The sequence below is a fragment of the Panthera tigris genome, chromosome A3 (genome assembly GCF_018350195.1).
Source record: "Panthera tigris isolate Pti1 chromosome A3, P.tigris_Pti1_mat1.1, whole genome shotgun sequence".
Taxonomy (NCBI): domain Eukaryota; kingdom Metazoa; phylum Chordata; class Mammalia; order Carnivora; family Felidae; genus Panthera; species Panthera tigris.
Window position 1 is genome coordinate 20,390,357 of NC_056662.1, and position 26,818 is coordinate 20,417,174.

Consider the following 26,818-nt stretch of genomic DNA (forward strand, 5'->3'; position numbering starts at 1 on the left):
TGAGCCACCCAGGTGCCCCTGGAAGAGGTGGGAACTTCTGAAGCTGCCCCTCCGGTTGCATTCTGAAGTCTGAACCCCTAAAGCCAACTTGTCCTCCTTGTTCCCACAGGGAGAACAGCCTTGCCCTGGGTCTGCCTTAGTTGAAAGTCAAGATTCCCTGAGAGAATGCAGACGTGGAAGACCCTCTCAATAGATACAGAACCTCCCAGTTAGTCACCATATGCACATCTGCCTTTCTCAAAGTTTGGATATTCTACGCAACCATTGACACCAGTGTCTAGACCAGAAGTAAGATAAATGTTCGTGTGTTTCCCTTCCTGAGGCATATACAACATGAAACCAGCTATCCCAACGTCAAGGTATTATTTAGCTAACAATATCTAATTCCAAAAATACTCCGAATCCATTTTTTTTATATATGAAGTTTATTGTCAAGTTGGTTTCCATACAACACCCAGTGCTCACCCCAAAGGGTGCCCTCCTCAATACCCATCACCCACCCTCCCCTCCCTCCCACCCCCCGAATCCACTTTTTAAAAAATTCACTGCTCAGTTAACTATCAAGTCTAATGGATTTTCTCCACAGAAATGTCTGATGTATTTAACTATTTCTCTACTGAGTGAAATGAGTGGTTTTCAGCCCACATTCTGTGTGTCACAATCACCTAGGAAGAAAAATCCTCATTCCCAGCCTCACCCGCCCAGATCTTCTTCTGGGGCGAAGTTCCCACATTGACATTGGTCAAGATACCCAACTGATCCTCACGTGCATCCGGGACTGTGCACGACTCTCTGACTGATCCTAACTTTCCTGAATGGTGACCCTGCCACATTTACTACCTCTGCAAAGGACAGATCTCTCCTATCTATAAACGGGCTGTTACTTCTTTTCTTCCCATGAGCATGAAAACCTGGATATCCAAACCTTAGCGCCTTCGGAAAATCTTAAAGACGCGAACGAGTTAGCTGATTGGTACCCCCAGATGAGGTTGGGTGGCCTCTTGGATTAGTGAAGCTCTTCACACCCCTCATGCATCACTAGCAGTATCCTGAACATGCTTTCCCCACCCCCCCACCCCCTCCATTTTCCTCCTGGGCAGGAAGAAGACCGGGTGATAAATGAGTCAGGTAGGTTGGGGCCAAATGAAGAAAGGCCTTGGAATGGATGTTCCATTTCATTCTGAGGGCAAGGAGATGACATTGATGGGTTTTAATTGGGGCAGGATGTGACATGATCACATTTTTTTTAATTTTACAAAGATCATCAGGCTCTAGTCTGGAGACTGGAGGAGTTGGTAAAGAGAGCTGGAGCTGGGGCACAGACAGATGGTTATTGAAGTCACTTTAGCAAGCGATCAAGTATCCTGAAATAAGGGAGCTGCCAGACAAGTTTGGGGGAGAAAAGGTTGAAGAAGTGAAAGTGGTGGGATTTGGTGATGAATGCATTTGAGGCTGAGGAGGAAGAAAGAAAATCCTCTAGCTTTCTGGCTAGAGCAATTGCATCAATGGCAATGAGGTTCCTCAGTTTGGAGAACACAGGAGGGAAGGACTAGGTGTCTCCGCGAAATGTATACATTTGAAGGGGACACACTTCAACCCATAACAGGTGTTATGGAAATCATCTGGGGTGAGCTTTTCCAAAATGTTTAACCATTTCCATGCTGCTGAGAGTTATCTAAGGTAAAAATAATAAGGTTCTGTTCTAAGTCACAGTTCCTTCCCACCTACCTCTGCCTGTTCATTTAGTTCATCTGATTTCAAACCTTAAAATTTAATAAAACACCAGGTGAGGAACTTTTTCCCCAAGAACTAATCTAATTCCTGGGCTCCTGGGCTCACTAATACACTCCTTTTCAACCAGCTCTTCTGATGTGATCATCACAGCCACACGGTCGTTGAGCCCCAACCACGGGGCAGCTTTTATTGGAAGGATTCAAGCATAGTCTACCCTACTTTCAAGAAGAGCTTTCCCGTTTCACCAAAAACCACAGGCCAATGTACCAACAAAACTTCATGCCGCCCTCCTTTTTATCAGTATATTATATCTGGCACAAAGGCCTTCAGGAATGGCTGTTCCACTATTGACCATTGTTACACTCTGTCATCTTACAGAGAAATCCATCAGGAATAATGGAAAACTGTTTGCAGCTTTTATCGACCATTCATTGGCCTTTGACTGTGAACAGGAACCGGCTATAGGTTAAGCCTCATAAACTCCATATAGACTTTCAGTAATTGAAGTTCATGCAAAACTTGCATTTTACTACCACAGTAAGATTGGCAGGCCTCTGGTAGACCAGAACGCAGTTCTGAGCTGTGTGAAACAAGGTTTGCCTTCTGTTCTCCATCATACATGGCTGGAAGTTGCTTTGGCGTAACGTGTTCCCATGGCCCGTAGCATGTTCTCATGGCCCGTAGCGTGTTTCCATGGCGTGTAGCGTGTTCCCATGGCCCGTAGTGTGTTCCCATGGCACGTAACGTGTTCCCATGGCCCATAGCATGTTCCCATGGCCCATAGCATGTTCCCATGGCACAGTAAAGAGAAATGCAGTGTCATCCTGCATACTGACTACTTAGTTTGTCATCATCAGTGGATATGGGGTGCCAGTTCACCCATGCACTTAGTATTTATGGAAGGCCTACTATGTGCTGGCACTGTGCTAGACGCGGGGATGCAACATTAACAAGACAGGCACGATGCTTCCCTCAATGCGCTTCCTGGGTTGGGAGGAAGTCAGACAAACAACGAGCCAATAAAAATGGAGTATGAGAAGTCTGTTTGCTAAGATCCACCCAGGTGCTTCAGACAAGCCTCTCGGCGAACTCTGGTACCACCAACCCAGTTCATCCGGTCATAAATCTGAAAGGCTTTTTGCCCTCTATCTCCTCCATCTTCCCAGGCTCCTATCTACCACCAGATCCTGTGGATTCTGGCTCCTAAATGTCTCTCAAAAACAGAATGTGTTTTCTAGATGCTTCTGCTTCAGTTCAGACAGTATTCCAAATATCTATCAGTTTTGACTTCTGATATGAGCTGGAAAGATTGTACATTAATATGCTAACTTATGATTTCCCTCACTCAATACGATGTTACTGAGCACATACTATGTACGAGGCACTGGAGATGTAATGACAAAGAAGACACGTGTGGCCTGTGGCCACATTTTTACACACAAAATCCCCCAAGGGCCTTGGTGCCACAAATTAATCAATTAAAATTTGCACTGGAAAGCTAATGTAACTGAATTTGCTTCATGCACTGCTGACCCTACAACCCTAGGCTTCCCTGCCTCTGCTGCACACTCCTTAAATTTGTCAGAATGGCTTGAGTTGTTTTCCCTTCTCGTTTTTTATGTTCCTGCCCCACATGGATTTATACTCTTTAACATCATTTCTCCTGCTAACTGACTTTAGGCTTTGAGGATCCAAAGAATGAATGTCAAAATCTGAAGGGCAAAACTCTGGTTGGCCTGGCTCATGAAGTGGTCGCTGTGGCTTTCCTGGTGACAAATGTGACACATGATAGAAATAGGATGCTGCCTAAATCAAAGACTCACACCAAATCACTGAGAAGAAACAAGACACGTCACTAGATAAAGGATGGCAAACACCTGGTTCGTTTACAGCCTTATCCGTTCCCGTGCCAGACATAACTAATTGATCACAGATCTCTCTTCCTGCTGACCCCGGGTATGACTTTAGGTTCTTAGCACAGCCTGCCACAGCCACTGCCGATCAATTAGGTTTGGGACCTGAGACAAAATTTGTCATCTCTGCATTAATCCAGTGATCAGAGAATAGGAAACTTCACGAATCAGAAGACTAAGGCAAAGCTATACAAAATAGAGAGAGGCCAGGGAGGATGGAAACCATGCTCTTTGCGATCTCCAGAGTGTTTCCTGCCCCAAAGTCCACAAGATCACCAAAGGATGATTCTTCTTGTGCCGCTTGAGAAAGAGCCTCAGGCTGCATCAAGCTCTCTGTCCAGGGGAGGGTGGCATCCTCTATTGGCCAGCCTGGGGCAAAGGAGCATGGTCCTTGATTATAAACCCCATCAGAATGCCCATGAAATAGGAGAAGGGCATTGCCCAATAGAAAAAGACATGGGGTAGATCAGATCATTAGCGCCTACTCCAGAGACACAAAAGGAGTGTGACAAAGGTGGGAGAAGGAAGCCCTCACCTGACGGGGGTCCTTAGAAAAGGCTTTGTGGAGGTTGAAACATCTGAGATCAAGGGTGGATAGAAAGGCACCACTTCCCAGCTCCAAGATGGGAGGGAGGGTAAGAGGTTGACACAGACTAAGTGACGTACATGAAGAGACGGAAGCATCTTCGGTTCCCCGCATCCACAGACTGTGTCCTGTCCATCTATAATCTAACCAGCTGCCTGGGACTGAGCCAGCTGGGTTGGCTGCAGTCATCACATATGAGCAATTTTGCTAAAGACCACACCCCATTCATTTGTATGATTAGGGAATTAGCAATTGCCTTCCCTGATCTCAAAGATTATTCAAAACACAAAATATTCTCAGAACGAAATTGGAATAAAAGTGGCATGCTTTTAGGTATAAATTAAAGTTCAGCTGAATATTGCCTGCAATAACGCAGCGTAGAGATTTATAGTAATAGGTCACTTCCTCCAGGGTTCACTACCTTCTTTGCTTAAAAGGTCTCTCTCTCTCTCTCTCTCTCTGTCTCATACACACACACACACACACACACACACACACACACATTTTGCCCTTTGAACTGGAACAGTGATCTGTTCCCTGTGATTAAATTAGTGTAAGTAATAAGATATCATAGATTTGATTGATTTCCCTGGCAATGGTTATTAACCAGCCCAATTCAGAGCCAAGCAGGACCATTATTCTGAACATTGATTTCTGAACAGGCATGCAGGGGAAGGAAATTCTCAGCTACAGAGATATTCCATAAGGAATTATCAGATAGGATGATATATAGCGAGGATTCTCAGACAAGGCAATGAACCCCCTGGAATCCTCAAATACCGTGATATACAGATGTCAGAGCCCACAGGGAGACTGTGAATACACAGTGTATTGCTGTGAATACACTTTAGCAATGTTCCTAGGGAATACTTCTTAGATGCACCATAAAATGTAAGAGCTGAGAACTGTATTGTATGCCAATCACTGTATTTAATCCAACAAATATATGCTTAGTAACTTCCCTGAACTATATTTTATATTTGCTGAAGGTCCAGGAGACAAGAAGGAAACACGGCCTCTACCTTCAAAGAGCTCAGAGCCAATATGTTGTGTTCCTTAAGGAAGCTTGGAAATGCCCTCCACTCAAAAAGGATGGATACTTGGAATGTGGCTACTGTTTCAGAAGATTCTCCTTCCCCCGATAGGTTTCTATATTTCAACAAAGAGTCATACATCCAATGAAAGACTTTCACAGAAATGTAGAGTATCTATTCAGTAACACACAAGGTGCATCAGGCTAGAAAGCATGGCATGAATCTCTCTGAGCCCCAAAGAAAAATAAATCTGTTAAACGGAAATTCTTCTTCCCGTTCTCCAAATCCCTATGGCTCCTTCCCACCAAGCAGGAGAGAAGGGAATTAGGAAATACTTCAGCGTGGCTCTCTTCAAGGGTATCTACACCATGTCAAACAGCCGGAGGAAAGCAGGATACTTTTAATCCAAATTCACATATTGAATGACCTATAACCTTACAAGGTGACGAATGAATCATGGCTTCCTTCCTTCCTCTCTTGTTCCTTCGGACTCCAGAGGTACAACCAGGACCAGTGGGAGAATGCGCACTGTCAGAAAGCACAGTCTACCCACCAGAGCCATGCTACATCCCAGTGGGTGGCACTGGGAGGAATTTTGCTCCCTGTCCCTGGAAGTGTTCAAGTAAAGGGTGACGACCCACCATAGTTTCAAGGATTTCTGTCCTGTGTTTAGGAGCGTATTGGATCAGATGCCTGTTTGGGTCTCTCCTACCTTATTTCACTCTGGTTCCATGACAAAGGATAGAAATGTTTTGCTCCGGCCACCATGGAATACGTTGAAGGAAGGAAAGAGCTAAGGGAGAACTATGGTTCTATCTGCTCCCCCCTTGACCCCCAGGCAGCCAGTGAAAAGCAGGCATTCAGTGACTCTTAAGCCAAAAGTAAAGAAAGCACAAAGAGAATTAGGAGATATTGATGTTCTGGGTTTTTCCGAATGCAGAGATCTTGAGTTTCCTCAACGCAAAATCCACGGACAGCTTCTCTGGATCTATCCCTTTTCTGTTCATAGAAGCTGCGCACACCCCCACCCCCACCCCATGCTTCAGAATTGTAAATGAGACGCATTACAGTTTTAAGAGTGTGTGTGTGAGTATGTGTGTGTGTGAAGGTTCATGTGCCTATGGGACTTTTCCAAACCCCGTATTTGTCTGAATGCCATTGATTTTTTGCCTAATTGTTATTCACTATGCTAATTTCCCCCACAAATCTCACATTCTATTGATCAAAAAGTAATAAACTCTCCAACAAACAAAACAAGCATTATTGCAATGTTGGGAAAACATCAGTTAATATCAATACCATATTTACAATTATCTTTAACCCAAATTTTACCCGTGATGCAGTGCCTAAGCAGCTTCAGAAACCAAAGGCTAAATGTGAAAAATCCCTTTTGCTTTTTCTTGACAGAGCAAGAGAAGGCGAATGCAACCAAAGGAAAACCTAAAGATGTCCAGTAAGGAGTTGATGGCTGGGAAAAAATGTCATTATCCCAGGAGAGGAACCTATCACCTGCTGTTTTCCCCCCTCCTGTGTCTTCAGTTTGAGGCACTGTGTTAATCATTGTGGAAGGTTCAAAGGTGAGCAAAGGCATCTTCTATTGTGTTCAAAAATTAATGTTTCCTAGAAGAGAAAAAAATATAATTATTTAGTAGGCGCTCATCGCGTTGTTGATTTGGCTTACTTGCTGCAGGTCACTAGGACACCATTGCGGGTACCATTGTTTTCTTCGCTCTATATTCTTTTCTCTAGGATGCCAACATCGTCATCTTCCTTCTTTTGGAGAACGACTTACTGCTTCCCACATTCCAACCACTGATTGTAGGAAGCTGCCAACCGAAGTATGCCACCTTTCTTTGGTCCTGGGGCGGACACCTAACCAAAGCGCACCCAATCGGCGCCATCCTGGAGATTTTTCAGACCCAAACTGGCAGCAATGCAGATATAAGCTGGGAGGCATGTGGGTCACCACCAACTGTGACTCGGGCCAAATGAAAGGAGAAAACAGACAGGCTGAAGGGAGCATAGAAGAGAGATGAAGAAATGGAGTCCTGGTGGCATCGAAGACACCCTTGACTGGCCCTAGGTCAAGCTGAAGACTTACTTTCATAGGTTGATAAGTCTTGCTATGGTTTCAACTGGGTTTCAGTCACTTACCACCCGAAGTGGTACTAACAGTGTGTTGATACAAGTTGAATACAAGCCTATCACAAGATGGAGGACAGTTGACCCAATAGGACTCAGAAAGAGGGCCCATTACAGGAGGCAACTTCTAAGATATGGGCATCAGAGGTCAGAAAGAAGAGACACCAAGTAAGATCAAGAGCCAGACCCCCCCCCCCCCGACTCCCGACACATGTCACCTTGGTCCTGTTGAAATTGCAACTTCTTTTTTCAGATGAGGATTGGTCCTGAAAAAAGAGGTCAGAAGCTTAGGAGCTAGACTGAACTTGACTCCAGTATAGATTTTTTCCACATTATCCACCAATCCCTGGAGCAGTTGAAGAAAGAGCCACCAACACCATGTTGAAGTTCTCGTTACGCGATGTAGTAAAAGGGAATGAATGTCCGTTTATTGTTCTGTTTTGTATTGAATGAAGCAATCATGGAGGCTTTACCCAAGGTTCTCCCAGGTCGCATAGGAAGCATTTAAGAGGGGCTCCGGGCTCAGTTTTGGTTACAGAGTGGCCAGGCCAAGCCCCCTAGACCTGAGTCAATGTGTCTTCTGCAGGAAACTACGCTGGTCCTGCTGGACTAGAGAAAGAAAGGGTGGTGGGGACCCAAGATTTGTCTTTAAATTGCAGTTCTCAAACATTCTGGATGTGCAAGCTTGGGCAAGTCATGCAACCTTTCTAAGCCTTAGTTTCATGGGGAAGATAATATCCTGCTTGCCGATCAGACATCATCTCATGTCTAAGATACCTAGAATATCTATCTTTATGAGGAGAAGCCTTTGTCTCTTCTAGGATGAAAGAGGCTCCATATAGTTACAGATTCTGGATGGTGTGGTATGTGATACGATAGATCACATGGTCACGGGAGCGCTCTTGCCCCGAGGTGTTAGTCTCCATGAAGAATAGTGACATAATAAAGGCTCAGCGTTCATCTCCGCTACTGAGAAGCTTGGCGGTCAGATCTGGCAGATAAATCTTAGTAAGTGGGAGTTCATCCTGTTAAGCCCACTTGTAGCCTCTTTCTCTGCCACTACAGTCTGTCATTCACAGATGAGCCAGGTCCGGGGTGGCCGATGAGGAAGGCTGACTAATATCAACCGGGCAAGTCATTTTGTCTACTTGGTTGTTCAAGGTTTACTCCATGGTGAATGTTTTTGACAAATATGAACATTTACATGTGACAGAAAAATCTTTGACCTTGTGCCAACTGCTGTATATCCATTCGCATGCCCCTCTCCCAGGCATCCCAGTCTCTGATTTTTTCCATAAGTTGTATATTTCCCCAATAGGTGAAATATTGGATTTATGTACATTTAGTTTCACCATCGCGGAGTGGGGATGACCACGATTAGCTTTGTATCAAAGCCAAAAGTCTTAAAGGAAAGATTAACAAATTTGTTCATAAAAATGTAAACCATATGGACAAGGCTCTGTCATCAGAAATAAAATATTAAAGGGGCGCCTGGGTGGCTCAGTCGGTTAAGCGTCCAACTTCGGCTCAGGTCATGATCTCACGGTTCATGGGTTCGAGCCTCACATCAGGCTCTGTGCTGACATCTCAGAGCCTGGAGCCTGTTTCACATTCTGTGTCTCCCTCTCTCTCTGCCCCTCCCCTGCTGGAGCTTTGTCTCTCTCTGTCTCAAAAATAAATAAACTTTAAAAAAGATTTTTTAAAGAAATAAAATATTAAATAAAACCTAGGGAAGTATTTACAAGATCTATGGCATAAAAATGATTAATAGTCTTTTTTTATTTAAATGTTTTTATTTATTTTTGAGATACAGAGATACAGAGCATGAGCAGGGGAGGGGCAGAGAGAGAGGGGGACACAGAATCCGAAACAGGCTTCAGGCTCTGAGCTTTCAGCACAGAGCCCGACGCGGGGCTCGAACCCACAGACTGTGAGATCATGACCTGAGCTGAAGTCAGACGCCCAACCAACTGAGCCACCCAGGTGCCCCATGATTGATATTCTTAATAAAAAGATCATTCAAATCAATTTATAATGAACATTAACGATGATAGAAAACACGGAAAAGAGCATGAACAGGCAATTCACAAAAGCTCTATGCAACTGCAATGCACAGAGGAAAAACATGCCCATCTAGGTGAGGGCCGGAGAAAAGCAAATTGAAAAATCAACACACTTTTTTTGTGCTCATCAAACTGTCAAAAAGCAGAAAAGCTAATACTATCCATTACTGTTGCAAATGTAGGGAAAGATGTACTCACACTATTGTGGAAATAGGACCTCAGACAATCTTTCTGAAGGGCAATTGCCAATATGAACCAAAATTAACTATACTCCACCCATTAACCTTCCAAGACCTCATTCTAAGGAAAGAATCAGGCAATGGCGTAAAGACGTATGCACGTGGATACTCGTTTGAGGGTTTCTCATAGCCACAAAATTGGAAAAAGCCTGGAGGTTTACCTACAAGACTGCTAAATAAATAACAGCATTCAAAGAAAATACTGTGAAGCTTTTCAAACAAAAACAATAGAGCTATACATGTTGACATGAAGATCTAGCAAGACTGTACTGCAAAGCGATCGGGGCAAGTCACAAAATTCTGTATGTGTGAGTTACATGTGCACCCATGCACCGGAACAATCTGGGAGGCTATATTCCCAAAATATTAACGGTACTGAGTGCTGTTGGATGTGATTATTCTTCACATATCTGTATTATTTAAATGTTTACAACTATGCCTTATTTGTTTCGGGGTTTAAAAAATTGTATTTTGTTGCAGTAAGAACTCAGCATGAGATCTACACTCAACAAACGTCTAAGTGTACCGTATTGTTGACTGTTGGCCAAGTGCACAGCACGTCTCCACAATTTATCCGTCTTGCATAACTGAAGCTTTATGTTCATTGATCAGTAATCCCCTCTTGCCCCCTTTCCACCAGCCCCTGGCAGCCACCAATCCACTCTTGGATTGTATCAATTTCACTGTTTCAGATGCCTTGCAGAAGTAGAATCATGCAGTATTTGTCCATCTCTGCGCTAGACTTATTACACCTAACAGAATATTCTTAAGATCTCTCCAGATCGCTGCAGACTACGGTTTTCTTCTTTTTGTGACCGAAGAATATTCCACTGGATGAAACTACCACATTTTCTGTATTTATTCACCTGTCCACGGACATTAAGTCCCTTTCACTTCTTGATTGCTGTGAGTAATACTGCAACCAACATAAGAGTACTAATATGGCTTCCAGATCCTGATTTCAATTCTTTTGGATGAGTACCCAGAAGTGGGATTGCTGGATCACACAGTACTTCTGCTCTTTATTTTTTTAAAATTTTTAAATTATTATTTATTTTTGAGAGGGACAGAGTGCAAGCGGGGGAGGGAGCAGAGAGAGAGGGAGACACAGAATCTGAAGCAGGTTCCGGGCTCTGAGATGTCAGCACAGAGCCTGACGCAGGGCTCGAACTCACGAACCATAATATGATGGCCTGAGCCAAAGTTGGGCGATTAACCGACCGAGCCACCCAGGAGCCCCAGGACCTCTGCTTTTAATTTTTGAGGCACCTCCATAATGTTTTCCACGGCAGCTGCAACATTTCGCATTCCCACCCATGGCGTGCCAGCCAGGGTTTCGGTTTCTCCACATCCTTGCCAAAGCTTATTGCTTTTTGCTTTTCGTGCGTGTTTTCTTTATTTTGGTAACAGCCATCCTGACAGGTGTGAGGTGACGTCTCCCTGTGGTTTTAATTTGCTTTTCCCTGATAATTAGCGATGTGGGGCATCCTTTCATATACCTGTTGGCCATCTGTAGGTCTTTGGAGAAACATCCATTCAAGTTTTTTTACGTAGCACAGGCAGAACCACAAAGAGGCAAGTGGTGCTACATCCGACTAAGACTCCGCACAGCAAAGGGACCATCAGTGGAGTGAAAAGTCAACCGATAGGACGTGAGAAAGTATTTGCAAACTATGTATGTGATAAGGGGTCAATCCACCCAAATAGACAAGGAACCCCAAGAATGACGCCTTGCTTTTATAGTGAGAAAAATATTCAGAAAGATTTTTTTTTAATCTTTGATAAAAGATAAAACTAAGAAGGACAATGTTTGAGCTTCATGAAGTCAGGAGAAAAAGACAATGCAGACACAGAAGAGCCCCCTGCTGTAGGGAGGGGGACGCGAGAGAGGGCGGGGACCTCTGAGGGGGCCCCCCTTCAGCATTCCTACAAGAGAAATTTCCCCTCCCGAAAGATACACCTCTAAATCCCCATCCTTATCAAGTTTTGCAGAATAAAACCTCTTTGGGAAACATATAGTGGTCACACACCTGTAGAGAAACACGCCTGGAAAACCAGCACACGCGTATCACACACACACACACACACACACACACACACACACACACATCAGTGTCCCCTCTCTGCTCCTTCTTAGAAACAAGAACTGATCCCTTATTGATGCAGCGGTCATGTGCACAAACAATTTCCTCTGCAACAAGTTTGCCAAAGTAGTCCAAACTCAACACAGAGATCTGTGAAAACTCCCAAAGCATTAAATACAGAAAAAAAAAATCTGTTTAATGCATAATCTTTTGAATATATAGATATAGATAGAGATACACTCTTTAATCACAGCTATTCCTTTATGCCTCTTCATGCACGGTTCTTTTGTGGCAGAGGCATTTTTCAAAAACACAGACCCTCTTTTGTTTAATTAATAATCCCCCCAGACATAAATCACCCCAGCGGCACCCTCTCTAAGCAGCCCCGTGGCAATGACCTACTTTAAGAGCCTTTCATGTACGGCTTGGGTTTACTATGTATTTTGAAAATTACTGCTCAATAGCTATTTTGGGAGATCAGCATTTTCTTTAGCAAGTTTAGCGATGAGGACCCATTTTCCCACCTGGGAAGGAAGAATCCTAGAATAATAGAACTGCGTTAGAGAGGATAAAGAGGGACTGTTTATTTCCCCGGGGAAACTAAGAATAATAATCAGGAGGCGTCTATTATTTGCATGCACTGCCTTGCTTAATCCTTGACAACCCTATATATTAGACACCATCGTGGCCCCCATTTAATTGATGGGGAAACTGAGGCACAGAGAGATGAAATAACGTCCCCCTGAATCTCCCAAGTAGCAAATGGCAAAGATAGGCTTCCGAGCCTGCGTTCCCCATTGTGCTACATGCACTGCTCTGAGGGGTATACGACCGGCATTCATTCATCGCCAGGGACGTGCCAGACATCCAGAAAACATTATCACATGTCGTTCTCCCAGTGACACCAAGTTGGCATTATCTATTTCCAGGCACGTGAGCCGAGGCTTAGGCAACTTGGTGAGATTTAGCTTTTCTTTTTAATGTTGATTTATTTATTTTGGGAAAGAAAGAGAGCACGCGTGAGAGAGACAGCAGGGGAGGGGCAGAGAGAGAGGGAGGGAGGGAGGGAGGGAGAGAGAATCCCAAGCAGATTCCGCGCTGTCAGCGCAGAGCCCGACGTGGGGCTTGAACTACCAAACCGTGAGATCACGACCTGAGCGGAAATCAAAAGTTGGAAGCTTGACGGGCTGAGCCACCCAGGTGCCCCTCTTTTTTTTTTTTTTTAATTATCGTGGTAAGAACCCTTCATGTGAAATCTATACCCTGTAACAGATTTTTAAGAGCACGTACAGTGCTGTTGGCTATACGCACAGCAGCGCACAGATGTCTAGAACTTATTAACCTTGCACAACCTAAACTTGAGATGCACTAAACGGTGACTCCCCATTTTCCCTTCCCTGCCAGCCCCGGGGCAACCAGCGTCCCACCTCCTGTTTGCCTGCATCTGACCATTTTGAGTGCCTCCCGTTATGTGGAATCGGGCAGTATTTGTCTTTCTGTGTCTGCCTTATGTCACTTAGTACAATGTCCTCCAGGTTCTTCCACATTGTCGCCTGCGGAAGGGCTTGCCTCCTTTTTATTGCTGAATTATACTCCGTTGTGTGTGGAGACCACGTTTCCTCGGAGGTCCGGTGGCAGAGGGAGGGGGCAGGTCCAGAGGCTGAAGGCCGGGGCGGTTGCAGGACGTGCGACGACCAGGTCTAAACGGTCTCCGTGGAAGGATGAGAATCAGTGAAAAATGAAAAAGAGTTACTGAAGGAAAGAAGGTGTGGACGTCACACTCGCCCCCTTCTCATTGACCCCGGTCTTGGCCCCAATCCAGGTTATAAACCAGGGAGGGAGTCTGTGACTTCACCCATCCTATTAATTAAATAAAACCTTTATCTTTTCGAATGACAATTTCCTGCATGGTGTACTAAATCCCAGTGAGAATCCTCTCTGGAAGAAGAAAGGACCCCCTCCTTACAGACCAACTTTCCACCACATCCCATACATCCTCATGGCCCACAGCTACCTCTGCCTCGGCCCGGGAAATACAGGCATCTACAGGATGGAACGTTCTGGAAAACAAAAAACAAAACAAAACAAACCGAAAAACCGACCCAACCCTAATCTCCTCTTTTCATCAGAGCTGACTTGAAAGATTGGCTTCAGTTTGAGAAGACTAAAATAAATGCGATGAATGTTACTTGAAAAATCTAGGATGTCGTTATGCACTGCATGTGTTTGCCCTAATTCCATTTCCTATTAGGTTATTATTAATTAGCATTTGTTTAGCATCAACTATGTACTCGAAGCCAGGCTGCTATGTATATGTAGGAGAATATCCGTGCCCAGCATGGGCCGCAAGTAGGATTTCTCGAAACAGGTCGCCACCGCCGTTTAGCCCCCCAGAGGAATGACGCGTACTCCAAAGAAACCTTCCGACAATAAATTTTCAGGGGAAACAACTCAAATAAAAAGAATCACTTGCCACCAGTGGGACTTTGCCTGCACTCACCATATGGGGCAGGCAGAGTCTTGAGCCAAATAGAAACTTAAAAGGAAAAGAAAGTGAGATTTCACACAAAGTGACTAAAAATGTATTAGAGTCAAAGCCTCCAGAAAGTTGTAGATTAACTGAAAAATAGGAAGTGAGTATAGAAGTTATTTTTCAGTTTGGTTACTGCAAGGGCACTTAGTAGACGCAGACAAAGAGAATGACACTTACGCAGATAGGAAAGTTATACCTGGAGAAAGAGAAGCAGCTCTCTGAATGGCAAGATTAAACAAAACAAAACAAACAAAAACACGCTCGGGTGGATTTTTGCCAAATGTCGAAGATCTGCGCGGGGACTATCTGTGGTGTATTGCCTTCGTTCAAATTCCCCCCAGTAGCAGACTCTGAGGACGGGCGGGCTCCATCATTTGGGAATCCAGGCAGCACAGTGAGGGAGTGGGGAAGGGAGAAAGGCCAGTGCAGGGTCTGATAATAAATGGGTTGCACGCATCTCAGACTTGTTCCACTGAGGGGAGAAACTATGGTATTTTTCTACCGTTTTCTGCTCAGCACTGGTTCTAAAGATCCCAGAACCGCTCCCAGGCACAGCCTTGCCCGCGGCCAAAGTCCCCAGGCAGGGAGACACGGGCGCACAGGGGATGGTTTGTGTCTTCGGCCACTTTAGCATGTCCATTACCCAGTTAGTGTGTATATATTACATCTAGGGGGTGCATGTGTGCATTCTAGAGAATGTGCGTGCAGTACTCAGAAGTATATGGGGAACGCTATATACATTCCAGGCATATATTCTATAGAATATAGGTCATCTAGGGAAGAGGCTGCTGGGACAATGGGCTCGTGCACCAGCAGGACTGGCCTGGCTGCGGCAGGCAGACGTGGCCATGGCCGCTGTGACGTTCACCATGGCTGTGGACCTCAGTAAGAGAATCCTGTGCCTGTCCCGCCCAGCCCAGCCTGGCCGAGTGCTTTCAGTCAGGGCCCGGGGAGCAGCAGGCTGGCCGGTGCAGGGGTGGGACGACGAAGAGAGAGAGGTGAGGCACTTTGAGGCAGACCCTCCTGGGCAGGGAGCGGCCTTCCATCATCCAACCACCAGACTTCACCCCGCTTGGTTCCTGCCTTCGGATCCCAGATTCTGCTCTGCTACACTCCCCGCCTCTCAACTCCAGTACCAAATTAAAAGGTACGTTTAGAATGTTTAAACTCTACAGACTGCTTTATGTATATAGTAGCATGTTACTATATACTTATAAAAATATATAAAGATATGTTGGGGGCACTTGGGTGGCTCAGTTAAGCATCCGACTTCAGCTCAGGTCATGATCTCACGGTTCGTGGGATCGAGCCCCGTGTCAGGCTCCACACCGACAGTGCGGAGCCCGCTTGGGATTCTCTCGCTCTCCTTCTCTTTCTGCCCCTCCTGCACTCACACTCTCTCTCTCAAAACCAAATAAACTTAAGTAAGAAGGAGAAGAAACCTTTACATAGCTATACAGGTATATTTACCTATAATATTTCATCTATTAATACACCTCCTTCTGGTCAAGATGGAAAATAAAACTTGGATGAAGAGATACAAATAACACAATCAACAAGTTTGCACCAAGTGGACTTGTGGCCGTCACAACCCTGGCAATTTCAGCGGCGTTACAGGGAAAGTACAGGCTAATGGAAGCACTCAGGACACCCCCGCCCTGGCTTTTCTACCATATAAAGTTAAATTATTTAAAAAAGAAACATTCTCCTGAGTGGTTGCGGGTCACTCTGGGTCAGTGAAGGTTTTCCCTCTGGAGTTGAGACGTGAAATATTAATACGCTTGAGAGAGACAAGATTTATCGGTATCTGCCTCCCCGGGCTCCGCCCTTCGCCTCGCCCTCTGGGAGGATTCTCTCTTTGACCACCCAGATCCTAGCAGAGTGGGAAGCAGCGTCCGAGCGAAAGGGGAGAAGAAGGAAGAGTCAGAAGAAGAGGGCAGGCCAGAGCTCCGCGAGCGGGGTGGGGAAGCATGGAGATGAGAACCCCAGCTGTGCCGCAGAAGAGAGAATTAAGAAGGAACAGAGGGGCGCCTGGGTGGCTCAGTCGGTTAAGCGGCCGACTTCGGCTCAGGTCATGATCTCGCGGTCCGTGAGTTCGAGCCCCGTGTCGGGCTCTGTGCTGACAGCTCAGAGCCTGGAGCCTGTTTCAGATTCTGTGTCTCCCTCTCTCTGACCCTCCCCCGTTCATGCTCTGTCTCTCTCTGTCTCAAAAATAAATAAACGTTAAAAAAAAAAAAAAGAACAAAAAGACTTTTCAGAACTCTGGATCGTGGACCCAACTCTGCAACGTCCCTTGTTCTTCGGGACATAGGGATCCAAGCGAGACGACTTTGAGCGGCCTTCCTCTGGACGGTCCTTGAACGTGATGCACAGATTGCCCCACTTGGCTGTGTGTACAACCTCCCTACTCAGTGCTACTCACACGGTGCCCCCACCCCTGGCCAAGCAGCAGCTTGCTGGAAATGCAAAATCTCGGGCCCCAGCCCTGACCTGCTGAGTGAGAATCTCGGTGGTGCTGGTAGTGGAGGGTGGCGGTGACGTCCAGGTATCTGTGTTTGAACGAGCTGTCCGGGTGATGCCTCCAGACATTAAAAATGAAAGAACCACTGGCCTAGGTGATTTGGTGGCCTTTCCGGAGCCTCTGCCAGCTTCATCCCTGAGTCCAGGGAGAAGGGCCGCTTCCGGAAGTCTTGAATTCCATCCTCCGAACATTATCAACGGGCCCCAGGTGTGCCCGCCCGCAAAACAAAGCTCTTGCCGGCATCCAGAGTGCCCCAGAGCCTGTAGGACGTCCTCCCCCTTCCCATCGGGCCTCCCTCTCTGTTATCCTGCAAGATCCTCGCTACAGATGCCCCCAAGGGAGGAGATAATTTGTAATTTGTCAGACACTAGGCTCTGCCGAGAGACGAACTTACCAGCTTTGAGGTTCCAAAAACCCTTCTGCATCTTTGCGGATGGAGTGAGCTTCCCGGCCATTAAAAAACATCGTGGCTCTACGGACGGGCCAGAAACTCTGTACGTTTCTTTCAAATCCCTGTTGTGACTGTACCGGGTCGAATGAGGTCTCCCCCGCCCTCCCCCCGCACGATGCGTCCACGTCGTCACCTCTCGTGCCTGCAAATGCAAACTTGACTTAGAAATAGCATCTTTGCAGTTGGAATTAAGGTCTTGAGGTCATCTTGGATTTAGAGTAGAGCCTAAATCTGATGACTGACATCCTTACAAGAGGGAGGGAGATTCAAGAGAGAGACCCAGGGACGAAGGCCATGTGGAGACAGAGACAAAGACTGGAGGGATGTGGCCACAGCCAAGGAAGGCCAGGAGCCATCAGAAGCTGAAAGAGGCAAGGACAGATTCCCTGCTGGAATCTCTGGAGGGAACACGGCCCTGCCTGCACCTCAGTTCTCGGCTGATGGCCTCCAGGCCTGGGAGAGAATAAATTTCTGGGTTTTAGGCCACCAGTTTTATGATAATTTATTGTGGCAGCCCTAGGAAAGGAATAGAACCCTAATGTAGTCATGACCTTAACCTTACTCTCTCCCAGACTGCATTCCCCGCCTCAGAAAAATCTGAAAAGTGCTCAGGGTTATCTTAACAGGTATCCCACAAACACAGGAGAATTGTTGTCTGGAGAGAAAGGGGATTAATTAAAGATTCGCTGTCCTCGCAGGGAGACCAGTGACCCATACCACGCCAGGAACTGCGTCGAAGGTTCAAAACTGACGTGAGGTCCGAACGTTTTCCGTGATCCTGGAAAACTTGCTTAAGTAAACTGTGAGTCACAGGGTAGTTGTCAGGACCGTGATAACGATGCTGGCCTCGTGAGTACCCACGGGCTTCAGATGCAGGGATACAAGCATCAGAGTCCCGCCCCAACATTCACTTTGAGAACGGAATTCGCTCCAATGCGATCGGTAACTAGGGAGTGATTTGAACATAACGTGAATTCCGTGTTTACTTCCGGTAAGTTTCATCCTTGAGAAGCACTTAGGTGAATACAGAAGACTGTACCCCACTGAGTGGAGCTGTGTAGGGACACACACACACACACACAGACACACACACACACTTGTGCACACACCTCAAACATCTCCCTCAGTTGACCGTGTGCGTTATGAGCCACATCCATCCACACCTGGTATTCAACCCTCCCTCCTCTTTCAGAGGACCCCTTTGTAATTACTCCCCAGCTGCCAAAAAAAAAGCCCTCTTAACACAAGCAATCCTTGGGTGTCCTGAAAGGGAATGTGTCGTATTTACGGTAGTATTTATGTATGTTTTAGCCACGCGAGATATCAAAGTGTGCTGCCATGTTGATTAGGTTCCTATCTTTTTAAAAAAAAAAAATTTATTATTGAAGCATAGTTGACATCCGCTCTTATGTCAGTTTCAGGGGCACAACACAGCGATTCAACCATTCTGTGTATTTTTACACAGCGTCGTCACTAAAGTAAGTGAGCCATATCTGTCACCATACAACGCGATTACCATATTACTGACCATATTCCCTAGGCTGTACTTTTCATCTCGGTGACTTATTTATTTATAACTGGAATTTTGTGCCTCTGAAACTCCTTAACCCATTTTGCCCACCTAGTTCTTACCTTTTTGCAGTCGGTCACTGATGACGTTTTTGAGTGTTGTACCCCGATCCCAATGTTTCTAGAAGCCCCTTGGTTTTAGTGCCTGATCTAGCATATAGCACAGTGATTTTAAAAATGCGTGTGTTGGGGCGCCTGGGTGGCTCGGTCGGTTAAGCGTCGGACTTCGGCTCAGGTCATGATCTCACAGTTTGTGAGTTCGAGCCCCGTGTCGGGCTCTGTGCTGACAGCTCAGAGCCTGGAGCCTGCTTCGGATTCTGTGTCTTCCCCCTCTCTCTCTGCCCCCCGCTTGTGTTCTCTCAAAAATAAATAAACATTAAAAACATCTTGAGAAAAAGAATGCATGTGCCATGTGTTGCATTAAAATAGAACTGACTGTAATGTGTGTGGTGCAGTGCTGGGCCCTACTTAAACACTCAATAAACGTGAGCTGTCGGTATTCACTAGATGAGAAAGTGACGGGCACATAGTAACCCCTCAATAAACATCCATTTCCTTTCTTTCTGTGATCTGCTATATAAATGCCTAAGCAAGTTAAACCACATCTATATATTTATCCCATAAAAACAAGAGGCAGTGGGAAGTAATTCTTTCCACTCAGATCTCAAACTCAAAGCTAGCACTGAGAATCTCTTGTTATTTCTCTCACCTGAACATAAATTCTTTCCAGAACTGTTTTTTAGCAAGTTGGTTACTGAACAGCAACAACAACAACAAAAATCCTTCTTTCTAATATGAACTTAATCAACTTTTTGAATTTGGTAAAATGAACCATTTATGCCAGAATAAAAGGTCGGGATATCTCCTCTATTTTCTTGAGGACTTTTTAGCCCCCTTGTCCCCAGTGGAAAGAAAGTGTGGAAATCAGGAAGAGAATATCTTCCTAGAGCCACCAGGTCCAGGTTCAGGATTTTCATTGTTTCACTGTCAAATCCACGGCTGTATCTCTTACCACATCCAATCTGTTTTCTGCAACACTCACCTGGGTTCTGCCACCTATGGACAGACGCGTTTTCCACTGCTGACTTGCTAGGTTGATGAGAGAAAATCTCTCCAAAATCCCAGCAGATGTGTGTTTCCACTGAGGGTTTGCTTCTCCTTAAACAAACCACACAATTCTTTCCTGCATTAACGAATCACAGTGGAACTTGTATTCTGGGCTCTTGAAGGTTCTAGAAGAGGCCAAGCAGTGTTGCAGGGACACCAGGGTTCTCTCATCATTTGCCCACCTGGGTGTTCCAGAGAGGACGCTTTTAGGATGTCCTGAGCTTGGGGGAGTGCGGGGTCCAAAGCCAGATGAGAAATCTGGGAGAGCGGCACCTGGGTGGCTCTGTCAGTAAGCTTCTGACTTCGGCTCAGGTCATGATCTTGCGGTCCGTGAGTTCGAGCCCCACGTCCAGCTCTGTGCTGACAGCTCAGAGCCTGAAGCCTGCTTCAGATTCTGTGTCTCCCTCTCCCTCTGCCCCTCCCCCACTCGCACTCTGTCTCTCTCTCAAAAATAAACATTTAAAAAATTAAAAGAAAAAAAAAGAAATCTGGGAGATAACTCTACTTCCCATACCATTCCTTGGCCAGTTCTATGGAATTTCTTAATTATGCCCCAAATGGGAAACATACGGGAACAGTCCATTAACAGAAGTAAGAACAATCCTGTGTCGCCAGTCGTGAATACCCATGGTGCCCTGTAAGTATTACTATGCCAAGACACCTTTCGGAGGGGTGTCTGGGATTTCCCTCTCTCGTGCACCTCCTCTCTCTCCTCTGATTACACCTGGAAAGGCCACGGGCTCTGCTCAAGGATCAGCCTGAGACTCCTGTATTTGAACACAGGGCAGAGCTTCAGCCTGGCCTTTCACATCCCTTGGGGGCATCCCTGCGACCCTCGCTGACGCACCATCGCAAAAAGTGTTATTTTGATGTGTTCATTTCCCGACAAAGTCGGGACAGAGTCATTGCTCTCCTCTCCCACCAGAAATAACGGATGAAAGGAAAGAAAGATCTCAATTACTGTATGGAAACTCACGTAACCTGCCGCGAAATGTCTTAGTCATTGAAAGAAGCAGGTGCAGGAGAAAGAGATCGTTGTCGTAAGAGCCAGATCTGAGCGATTTCTCGCCGCTTCCAGAGCTTCCCTACGTCAGAATCTTCTCTCAGATCTTCCTAGGTGGTTTCCCTTCCTAGCCGTTCAGAGCCTGTGGACACCCTCAGCAACGGAAGAAGGAAATCCAATAAATAAATGGTGATGGTGATGAGGAAAAGGATGATAGTGCCTGGTACTGTTCTGAGTCTCTACCTATTTACCTGTAGGTATTGACCTATTTAGTCCCTTATACAACCTTATAAGGTAGACCCTCATGTTATCCTAATTTTTTAGATGAGGAAGTTAAGGCACAGAAGAGTGCCATCATTTTCCTAAAAGCACACCGCTAGTAAGTGAAGGAACAGGGACGCGAACCCAGGCATTCTGACTCAAAAACACAGTCATAATCACTAGACAAAGGAGTCATGACGCTGGCCACACCGGAGTGGGCATCCCCCCTCCACCATCTCGCCTGCATGGTGTTGGATTTACCCTCTTAGAGAGTCTGTTTCATCACCGGCAAGATGGAAACGGTGGTAGGAACCCTTGCCTCGAAGTACTGTCGACAGAAGCAAATGAGACCAAGTCCGTGAAGCCCGAGCCCTCAAAGAGGCACGTACCTGCCCCACCCTGACTCTGTTCCTCACACAGCGCAAGGGCTGTTCCAGTTCTTTGACACCTGCTCAGACCCGGCCCCGGCCATGCTCCTACCTATTGAAACACAGTAAAGATGGACAAGTGGGACATTTTCCTCTCACTGGCACAAACCCAGCTGTCATTTCTACCCCATGGCCCTTGAAACTAGCACCCTCAAAGGACTCTGTCCTCCTGGCCCTCCTGGAGGAGCCCCCGTCCTCTGGTCAGGCCCCATTTCTAGAAGCTCAGAGGATCCTTCGCTCCACAAAATAGTCACCATTCATATTATGAACCAAGCACTTCACTTGATGTCAGGATCTAAGGGTGAGCGATACAGACAGAGTCCTCAACTGCACAGAAGTCACAGCTCCCTGGAGAAGACTGGTAGAATGAAGGGAGGGGGACAATTGTAATCAGTGCTTTGAAAGACACAAGGTGCTGGGATATCAGGGAAGGCCACTCTGGGAAGGACACATAAGGGTGAAAAGGAGAGAGTCAAGAGTAGGGCAGACAAAGAGCATTGCGGTCAACTGAGATACCTCCAAGAAGACGCTGTCCCAACTCCCCAGGCTTCCTGGGTGACACTCAAGGGCCAAATTCCCCAAGCTCCCCTACTCCGGCTTGAACCTGCCATTCAGGTAGTTCCGCCTCCTCTTGGCATCGGTTTCTTCATCTGTACAATGAATGGGGCTAATATTTGTTTTGAGTGAGGGGAGTTTGGCCAGGGAGGATTAAATGGCGCAGTGTTATCGGCTGCTACTTTGTAAGAATGTTATCTCATCTCGGCGTGGGGGAGATTAAGAAGGGGTCAGACCTCCTTGACATCCTCCACACAAGTTCCTCTTCAGGATGCCCTCCATACCGGGCTTCTGTCCTCCCCAACACTGTCACCTAAGGGACCCCCAAAAAGTCTCCCCCGGTGCTTTTGGTGACTTGAACCGTGTTACAGAATTGCTCTGTTGTATGTCCCTGTCCTTGCCGTGCAAATGGTAAATAACTTTCCCACGTCGATCTCTCAAAATGGAAGTTTGGTCAGCGAGCCAGAGGGGCCCCCTGAGCTCTCAGGACCAAGGCCTCATTCGAACCTCAGGACATTCTCAGCCTCAGGCTTATAGCGGAGACCTCCTGGGTAGGATTCCCAGCCAGCTGAAAGGACAAGGGGAACTCTCCTTTGTTTGAGTCCAAATAGCGTTAATGTTCCACTTCCTGTATTTACCTTGGTTCCCCAGTTCGGAAAATCTTCCCTTTCGGCCCCCACCTTCCTTTCCCCCTTGGCAGTGCTCTCCTGGGTTTTCAGGACTTGCGGGCCCACAGCGTGACAGGAGCCGGCCACTAGGCCCCTCCCTCATCTTGCCAGTCTCAGAGGAAGCTCCTTTGACCCTCCACTGTTATTATTACTATTATCCACATTACTGTGACCTTCGCCACCCGGGGCCCACCCTGCCTCCCAGCCCCACTTCCCAAAGTCCCATTGTTCACAGCTTCCACAGTGACTCCCCTGCCCCAGCCGCTTCCACTTGGCCCTCACATACCACACACCATATACGAGCCCACCAGGTAACCCAAGCCCCCTCCCTCACCCCCCAGCACCCCCAGCCATCCCATGGGCCTCCAGCTTCCCATCCACACAATACCCACCCCTGATTCACTCTCTCCTTCTTAACCTCTTCCTGCCCTAGGCTTAGCCCCATGTGGCTTTTTTACATTTAAATTAGGAACGTTAAATAAAACCTAAAATCAGTCCCTGGGTTGCACCAACCGCATTTCAACTACTCCATAGCCACGGCCACGTGGTGAGCGGCGGCCATATTGGACGGTAACCGTATAAAACATGTCTGTCATCCTAGAAAGTTCTGTTAGATGATGCTACAGTGGAGAATGGGCAGTAGTGAAAGGTTTCTCAAATAAAACAATACCAGACAGGCGAGTTGAGAAAACTAAACGATAAAGCAGAAATGACAATTTCTCAGTGATAATGAAGAGAACCCAGATAATTCCTACTGACCAGGGCTCTCAACCCACACCTCCCTGCCTGATCAGGCCTGCAGAGTTCAGCCTGCTGTCACACAAGGGAACCCAGAAGTTACCAGCATATTGATGATCATGAAACCTGGTTACTCTCTCGGTTGTTCAGCTGCATTAAAAGAAGACATTTTTGGAGCTGCTTTGGGCCTTCCACTGGATGGGGGGCTAGTAACTGGTTAAAATTGAAAGCAGCTACTCCGTGGAACGCTATTTTTCTAGATAACAACAAATCATGGGTTTGGCCTGATTGTCTCCCTCTATCGCGCTGTCATCATTTGGAAGTCAGTCTAGAAAAGGAAGGAAGCATGAGTTTGTTGATCATTTGGGTTCATGTCCCACCTCTGCTGCCACTTAATAGCAGTGTGACCTTGGGCAAGTCACGACATTCCCCTGGTTTCTCACGTTTCTCACTCATAATAGGAAGGGAACATTCCTCATGCTAATTCCACACAAGTGTTGGGAGGACAAGACGGGGTAATGAAGGGGAGAGTATTCTATAAACCAAGTGCCCCGCTAACAAAAAAAGGGAAACATCCATGTAGTGCAATGGCCAAACCCAACTTATCAGTCTATGCGTCTAAACTGCATAATTGGCCCAAAGTGGTTCGCCCAGAAGCTGCACACCAGATACCATCATGCAACTCTCTGGCTTCTAAAATAGTGATCCCCAGCCCTCATTTTCTTTCTGTACGTTTTTGCACCACCCTTTTGATTTTTTGAAATTTTAGCAGAATGCTTAGCGGAATTAAAATCTCTGAATAGCAGGTTTTAACAGGTCAGCCATGACCACAGCGCTGTCACTACTGAGTTATAAAAATGTCTCACAGGGTCTATAAAAGCCTCCAGTGGCTGGATTGTGCCTTTGGTCTCCCTCCATCTCTGTGACGCTGCTGGGGTAACGCAGCTCACCATCCTGACAAGGTACTGTTCTCATGCATGTCAGAGGAAGGAGGTCTTTCCTTGCTGCTGGCTTGGCATTAAGCTACAACTCCTCGCTCTTAATCATAAGACATTACACCCCATCACCATCCCATTCAATCTAAAAATCCACGCACAGAGGGGCGCCTGGGTGGCTCAGTCGGTTGAGCGTCCGACTTCGGCTCAGGTCACAATCTCACAGTCCGTGAGTTCGAGCCCCGCGTCGGGCTCTGTGCTGACGGCTCAGACCCTGGAGCCTGCTTCGGATTCTGTGTCTCCCTCTCTCTCTGCCCCTCCCCTGTTCATGCTCTGTCTCTCTCTGTCTCAAAAGTAAATACTAAAAAAAAAAAAGAAATTAAAAATTCACGCACAGCCATAATACTCACCAACTGTTACATGCTGATCACGAATTTGACAATATTGCCCGCAGGGGGCTAGACTACACCCACGAATCATGGGATCCTTTTGAGGACTACGGCTCTACATGAGCCAAGATTTCAGAACTAAGACTGAGACTCTAAAATCTACAGTCTAGACTGGTTTTAGAACCCAACTTCCAGAACTGCTATGTTTTGTTTGCATTATAGCAAATACATTTGGACAGCTATTTGCTCACCAAAAAGCATTTCTCTGTACATCGTGTCCGATAAAGGCCTCGAGAGCTCTATTGTCTCGTGACTCCCCCACCCACCCAGCATCACCTCTATGACATCATTTCCTCTGACTCTCTCTTTCACTGCGTCTACTTGGCCACAGCACCTTCTCGCTTTTCCTTGCACCTTCCAGACTTGCTTCTGCTTCAGAGACCTTACTCACGTTTGCTCTGCCTGGAATGCCTTTCCCCTAATTATCCATGTGGCTCACTCCCCACCTCCTTGTTCCAAAGTTGTCTCCAGGATACTTCCCTTAAACATCGCAGCTAAAATTTTTACCCCTGCTCCCAGCATTCTTTACGGCCCCCTACCTACCTACTCCCATTTAGTACTTAGCACCCCCCGAAATACTAATACGACATTTAGTGTCTATCTTCTCTCCATGAAAACAGGATGTTCGTTGTATTTGTAGCACCTGGAAGAGTTTCTGGCACAGAATTAATGTGCAATGAATATTTGCTGAATGAAGGAACGAATGAATGAATGCCATTTGGCCTGAACAATAGCTCGCTTCAGGGAGGAAAGTAAGGGCCAGAGAAAATCGGTGGTTTGGCCAAAGTTACGCTATTTCGCACCAGTCAGGCCGAGATTTTAATCCAGACTCAGGATTTACAAACTTTGTGGCCTTAAGCCTCACCAGATTGAGCCGAACTTTCTTCCTTTCCAAAAGGGGCATTGTAATCCCTGTCTCAAGCCCTTGCAAACATGCTGATCAGAAAGTACGGAAGCAGCGGGAATGGGGAAGAAGGGGACTGAGCCGGGGAAGCCTTGGGGGGCGGGGGGCGGGGGAGGGGTGTCTCAAGGAACCACCGTAGTCAAACAAGTGAACTAAAAGTCCCCGGGCCGGAGAGAGGAGCCAACACAGGTCTGTGGGGTTCTGTGCCCTGTCCGTGTTTCTCTGGGAGGCTGCGCTCTTATTAAATAAACACTGAAGACTGAACACAGTCTCTAGTTTCCACCCACTCTGGCTTTTGCAGGCACACACAGAGCTGGCCTTCCTTTGAACCAGGCCCTAGACACCCCCTAAGCAGAAGCAGATTGACTGGTTTGACATACACCAATGAGGCCATTTTCTATGGCTGGCCCTCTTACGGCTGTCATCATTTTCCTCTTTTAGAAACGGCTGAGTTATCACCCCTCCTTTCCAAGCTTCCCATCCGTAGCAGGGAATATGGCTCGGAGATCAGACCCACACGGGGCGTTCACCTCAATCTGACATGTGCCCTCTTGCAGCCGTGTAACTTGGGACAAAGTCAAAGGGATGAAAGAAAACATTTGCACTCTGGCTTTTAGTTGGCCACGTTCACGGGCGCTCAAATTGCATCCTAAAGGAAGTGAGAGTTTGGGGTTTGTGATGTGAGCTGAAAAGCCAAACGGCTTTTCGACAACTTGCAGCAAAAGGTCCAGAAATTTTGACGCCATGAGAAAAGCAGTAAAAATACAGAAAACTTTGAGAAATCAAAGTACTGGCAATATTTATTTTTTGACCCCTCTGTGGGTGAAATTTTCCCCGGAGTCTCTTGAAACTCTAATATCTTCTATTTCAAGGCAGAAGCCATTTTATTATTTTAGAAACA

General features: G+C 46.4%; 1 long non-coding RNA gene across 6 annotated transcripts; it reads right to left on the reverse strand.

Annotated features, from left to right (window-relative positions):
- Positions 1–12,959: 12,959 nt before the first annotated feature.
- LOC122237199 lies at positions 12,960–25,501 on the reverse strand. Of its 6 annotated transcripts, none has more exons than XR_006215468.1 (5): positions 24,975–25,501; positions 20,953–21,132; positions 19,912–20,101; positions 17,244–17,442; positions 12,960–13,504 (listed from the first exon to the last, which is right to left on the reverse strand). It is a non-coding gene; the product is annotated as an uncharacterized LOC122237199 (long non-coding RNA). The 6 variants fall into 6 exon arrangements; XR_006215469.1 differs by lacking the exon at positions 19,912–20,101 and adding an exon at positions 23,733–23,957; XR_006215471.1 differs by lacking the exon at positions 19,912–20,101 and having other exon boundaries at positions 25,205–25,501.
- Between the last annotated feature and the right edge of the window lie 1,317 nt (positions 25,502–26,818).